This window comes from Amia ocellicauda, chromosome 2, assembly GCF_036373705.1.
Source record: "Amia ocellicauda isolate fAmiCal2 chromosome 2, fAmiCal2.hap1, whole genome shotgun sequence".
NCBI lineage: Eukaryota > Metazoa > Chordata > Actinopteri > Amiiformes > Amiidae > Amia > Amia ocellicauda.
In genome coordinates, this window is record NC_089851.1 from 63379383 (window position 1) to 63386374 (window position 6992).

Below are 6992 nucleotides of genomic sequence, written 5' to 3' on the forward strand. Positions count from 1 at the left end.
ATTTATTTTGTGATAAATACAGCAAAATGTGTGCTTACACATGGCTTTAGAAAATAAATTGGAACAGACATAAATATATTATAGATAAATTAGATATTAAATAAAAAGTTACTCAAACTTATGGATGTAATTATTATATAAATTATATTGATTTTGAATAAATTATACCGCATCATGTTATAGTACTAATATTTTCAGACACTGCTGTGAACATTTGCCAGTTTTCCCTCAGTTAGTTTGGAGCAGAGAGAGGCTATTGTGTTTTTTTGGCCAGGACTAATGCCGACTTGCTCTTCTATCTTCTTCTTAAGTGCTCCCTTTGACGATATATAACGTATGACGATAGAAAAACGTTAGAGCATAATATGAAATGATAGACATTTATATCGAGGTGTCGCAAATGCCACTCTTTACGGCAATATTTTTCGACATTAGGACGCTTTGCGTTCTTCCCGGTTCTTCCACACGTGTCGGATGCAGCAAGAAATGAGCATCAGAAACACAGACAGACATGAAGAGAGTCAACTGACACATCAACTGACACAATAACCAAAAGATACTTCAATGCGCAAGCCGGACTAAACTCGATCTGCAAGCAGCCCCACCCCCGCTAATTTTGACTGATATCATTTGTATAAAATTATTAATAACGTTTGTTTGCATTTTAATAAATTGGAAAGCAATGCAAACACATGCAGAAAGTATATATTTTTTAAGTACAATCGAAACGCGACAGTCAGAGGAAAAATGTGCCTGTCCAGCAGATTTACCCGGCTGTGGTAAATCTACCTGAATCTATACCTTTTACCTTGCATGTGTTGCGTTATTACTATTACTTGTGTTGTTGTTGTTATGCGATAGTAAATCATACTGTGTGTGTGTGTATATATATATATATATATATATATATATATATATATATATATATATATCCCACAACAAAACACACGTAATAGTAATCACACAACACTTGCCCTGTAATGTGTTGCATTCTGTATTTCCCACGACAGCCTGCATGTGGTATTTGTTTTGCATATTCAATGATTAACGAAGTACTTGTAGTTTGAATGTCTTTGGTCGTTTCTTGTAGCTTGATAGGATAAAAACAAGAGATAGAGAGATATATCGTGTATCGCTCAAACATCTAAAAATATCGAGCCATTCTTTTTAAGTCATATCGCCCAGCCCTAACAGAAACAATATATAAGGTCTTACATCCTAGATTGTAAGAGCTGATCAGTGCAACTGCTGGGAGAGCCGTCTCAGTGGAGTGAGCTGTGCGGAAGCTGGATTGCAGAGGATCTAGAAGTGAGTGATGGGAAAGAAAGTCAGATAGCTGACGGTGGACCGCCCGCTCCAGAGTCTTTGAGAGGAAGGGGAGTAGGGAGATAGGGCGGTAGTTCTGAGGAGAGGTGGGGTCAAGGGTTGGTTTTTTGGGAAGTGGGATGACAGCAGCTTGTTTAACCCTGCTCTGGTACCATGAAAAAAGTTACATTGACAGTACCATTGGGGTGGGGTCACAGAGACCCCATGGTACTACAGCGGTTTAAAAAGGGGAGGGGAAACAGCCAGAGAGGAGTGAGGGGAGGAGATGAAGGAGAGTAGATTAGGAGCAGTCACTTTGAGGAGGCGAGTGGGTAGAGGGTCCAGGGCGCACGTTGTAGGTTTGTGACATAGGAGGAGAGAGGAAAGATCAGAGTCTGAGAGGTGAGAATGAAGAAAAGGAAGCTTGATCAGTGGGAGACTTGGGCGGGATGGGAGAGGAGGGGGCGCTGTTGAAGAGCTTGTGGATGTCTGTGATCTTTGAGGAGAAGGAGGCAAAAGGAGGAGGGGGGGACAAAGAGGGAGGAGAAGGTGGAGAAGTTTGCGGGGGTTGTTGACAGTGGACTCAAAGAGTGATTGGAAGTAAGACTTCTTGTCTGAGGTGAGTGAGGAGGAGAATGTAGAAAGTAGAGAGCGGTAGACTTTGAGGGCAGCTGGGTTTGGACCTCTTCCACTTCTGTTCAGCAGTGCAGACTGAATCATGCTGAGATCCAAGGCTGTAGAGGGGAGGGACGGACAAGACGAGACATGAGAGGACAGAGACAGTCAAGGGAGGAGGTGAGGGAGGAGAATAAAAAGGAGGTAGCACAGTTGACAGTTAGATGGGAAAAACAGTCAATGGAAGGTAAGAGAGTGAGAGCAGTGGAGGCAAGGGTGGAGGGTGAGACGGAGTGGAGATTATGGTGGAAGGTGACAGAGGGAGTGGAGGGAAAGGGAGAAGGAGATGAAGTGGTGGTCTGAGATGTCCAGGGATGTCATGGAGAGTGTAGAAGGGGAGAAGCCTCTAGAGAAGATGAGATATAGCTGGTAGCCTGCCCTGTGAGTTGGGGGAGACGGGGGGAGAGAGAAGTTAAAAGAGTGGAGGAGGGGAAGAAATCTGGAAGAGTGGGAGGGGTTAGAGAGGAGGTCACCCAGGAGGATGGTAGGTGAGGACAGTGAGGGAAGGGAGGAGAGAAGAAAATCAAGTTCATCTAAGACGGAGGCGAGTGGACCAGGAGGCGGTAGATTTACATTTTAAATATGTGATTTAACTTCATATATTTCAAATGTACAGTTTAATTTCATACATACCATTGACTGAAGTATACTTTCTTATTTCTTGGGAGACATTTCTGACTAAACCATTTTTTGGACAAAAGAAAGTCACAAATATCTCAATATACAGAGAGGGAAAAAAGTATTTGATCACCTGCTGATTTTGTACGTTTGCCCACTGACAAAGAAATGATCAGTCTATAATTTTAATGGTAGGTGTATTTTAACAGTGAGAGACAGAATAACAACAAAAAAATCCAGAAAAACGCAGTTCAAAAAAGTTATAAATTGATTTGCATGTTAATGAGGGAAATAAGTATTTGATCCCCTATCAATCAGCAAGATTTCTGGCTCCCAGGTGTCTTTTATACAGGTAACGAGCAGAGATTAGGAGCACTCTTTTAAAGGGAGTGCTCCTAATCTCAGCTCGTTACCTGTATAAAAGACACCTGTCCACAGAAGCAATCAATCAATCAGATTCCAAACTCTCCACCATGGCCAAGACCAAAGAGCTGTCCAAGGATGTCAGGGACAAGATTGTAGACCTACACAAGGCTGGAATGGGCTACAAGACCATCGCCAAGCAGCTTGGTGAGAAGGTGACAACAGTTGGTGCGATTATTCGCAAATGGAAGAAACACAAAATAACTGTCAGTGTCCCTCGGTCTGGGGCTCCATGCAAGATCTCACCTCGTGGAGTTTCAATGATCATGAGAACGGTGAGGAATCAACCCAGAACTACACGGGAGGATCTTGTTAATGATCTCAAGGCAGCTGGGACCATAGTCACCAAAAAAACAATTGGTAACACACATCAAAGGGACGATGGACGGGGCCATGTACCGTCAAATCTTGGGTGAGAACCTCCTTCCCTCAGCCAGGGCATTGAAAATGGGTCGTGGATGGGGATTCCAGCATGACAATGACCCAAAACACACAGCCAAGGCAACAAAGGAGTGGCTCAAGAAGAAGCACATTAAGGTCCTGGAGTGGCCTAGCCAAGTACTAAGTCAAAGGGGTCAAATACTTATTTCCCTCATTAACATGCAAATCAATTTATAACTTTTTTGAAATGCGTTTTTCTGGATTTTTTTGCTGTTATTCTGTCTCTCACTGTTAAAATACACCTACCATTAAAATTATAGACTGATCATTTCTTTTTCAGTGGGCAAATGTACAAAATCAGCAGGGGATCAAATACTTTTTTCCCTCACTGTAGGTCACATATACCAGCCTGCCAGGCAGATCGACACCATTATGTACCAGCCTGCCAGGCAAAGTGACATTATATACCAGCCTGCCAGTCACATCATCACCATTATATACCAGCCTGCCAGTCAGATCATCACCACTATATATACCAGCCTGCCACGCAAAAAAGTACACCATTACATACCAGCCTGCCAGGCAAATCATCACCACTATATACCAGCCTGCCAGTCACATCACCATTATATACTGGCCTGCCAGGCAGATCGACACCATTGCATACCAGCCTGCCAGGCACAGCACCATTATATACCAGCCTGCCAGGCACATCATCACCACTATATATACCAGCTTGCCAGTCACAGCAACATTATATACCAGCCTGCCAGGCCCAGTGACATAATGTACCAGCCTGCCAGGCACAGCGACATTATATACCAGCCTGCCAGGCAGAGCGACACCATTAGGTACCAGCCTGCCAGGCAGATCATCACCATTATATATACCAGCCTGCCAGGCAGATCGACACCATTGCATACCAGCCTGCCAGGCAGATCATCACCACTATATATACCAGCCTGCCAAGCAAATCAGCACCACTATATACCAGCCTGCCAAGCAAATCAGCACCACTATATACCAGCCTGCCAGGCACAGCACCATTATATACCAGCCTGCCAGGCACATCATCACCACTATATATACCAGCCTGCCAGGCACAGCAACATTATATACCAGCCTGCCAGGCCCAGGGACATTATATACCAGCCTGCCAGGCACAAGTGACATTATATACCAGCCTGCCAGTCACATCATCATTATATACTGGCCTGCCAGGCAGATCATCACCATTATATATACCAGCCTGCCAGGCACAGCACCATTATATACCAGCCTGCCAGGCAAATCAGCACCATTATATACCAGCCTGCCAGTCACATCACCACTATATACCAGCCTGCCAGGCACATCAACACCATTGTATACCAGCCAGCCATTCACATCACCACTATATACCAGCCTGCCAGGCGGATCACCACCATTATGTACCAGCCTGCCAGGCACAGCGACATTATATACCAGCCTGCCAAGCAAATAACCACCATTATATACCAGCCTGCCAGGCACAGCGACATTATATACCAGCCTGCCAGTCACATCACCACTATATACCAGCCTGCCAGGCACAGCACCATTATATACCAGCCTGCCAGGCACATCATCACCACTATATATACCAGCCTGCCAGGCAGATCGACACCATTGTATACCAGCCTGCCAGTCACATCACCACTATATACCAGCCTGCCAGGCACAGCACCATTGTATACCAGCCTGCCAGGCACATCATCACCACTATATATACCAGCCTGCCAGGCACATCATCACCACTATATACCAGCCTGCCAGGCACATCATCACCACTATATACCAGCCTGCCAGGCACATCATCACCACTATATACCAGCCTGCCAGGCACATCATCACCACTATATATACCAGCCTGCCAGGCACAGCACCATTATATACCAGCCTGCCAGGTACATCATCACCACTATATACCAGCCTGCCAGGCACATCATCACCACTATATACCAGCCTGCCAGGCACATCATCACCACTATATACCAGCCTGCCAGGCACATCATCACCACTATATATACCAGCCTGCCAGGCGGATCGACACCATTATATACCAGCCTGCCAGTCACATCACCACTATATACCAGCCTGCCAGGCACATCATCAGCACTATATATACCAGCCTGCCAGGCACAGCACCATTATATACCAGCCTGCCAGGCACATCATCACCACTATATACCAGCCTGCCAGGCATTTCATCAGGCCTATATATACCAGCCTGCCAGGCGGATCGACACCATTATATACCAGCCTGCCAGGCACAGCACCATTATATACCAGCCTGCCAGGTACATCATCACCACTATATACCAGCCTGCCAGGCACATCATCACCACTATATACCAGCCTGCCAGGCACATCATCACCACTATATATACCAGCCTGCCAGGCGGATCGACACCATTATATACCAGCCTGCCAGTCACATCACCACTATATACCAGCCTGCCAGGCACATCATCAGCACTATATATACCAGCCTGCCAGTCACATCACCACTATATACCAGCCTGCTAAGCAAATAACCACCATTATATACCAGCCTGCCAGGCAGATCGACACCATTGTATACCAGCCTGCCAGTCACATCACCACTATATACCAGCCCGCTAGGTACATCATCACCACTATATACCAGCCTGCCAGGCACATCATCAGCCCTATATATACCAGCTTGCCAGGCAGATCAACACCATTGTATACCAGCCTGCCAGGCAGATCGACACCATTATATACCAGCCTGCCAGGCACATCATCACCACTATATATACCAGCCTGCCAGGCACAGCACCATTATATACCAGCCTGCGAGGCATCGGGATATATAGTAGAAAAAGCAAACTCACCACTCAAAGAAATACAGTATTTTAGAGCTACCAACCACTTCGTATTATTTTCATATACATTTAAACGTATATGTAAGGTTATCCTTTTTTAAGACAAAATCAAATATTTACATTGTAAGCTATCCCAATACCGGTACATGATAATGCACAATTAATATACAATACTTTTTTGAAGCCTAAGATATAGAGTTGGCAAACATTACACATTCGAACATTTATAATCTATCTCTGAACAAGGAATTCATGAGTCGATAAGAGACCAACCCCCTGCATACTTGCAATAAGTAAACCAACCACTATGAAATTGAATGTATGAAAGACAATGTATTAATTTGAGGGAAAGATGCTTCTGTATTAATCTGGACTATTTATGAAAAGTCTATATTTTTGGAAAATGGAAATCAACTCACCATTTCAAGTCGTACTGTGCTGCTGCAATTAGTCTTGCCGCGGTTTTCAATTTGAAAATGCAGTATCGAATGTGTGAGCGGTTTCTTCTATCTGCCTGACAGGCTAATTTGTCCGCTGAGCCTCTGTCTGCGCTGCTCGCGCATGTGCAGTACGATAGGAAAGTTCCACTTTTCATGATAGGGGGGAGCCCGAATTCGAGCAGATGTAATTATAACGTTAAAATCTTAATGGTTATAGACAGGCCATACAAAATACTAATAAGTAATATATGATTTATATAGGCTTCTTGTTATTTGTCTATTT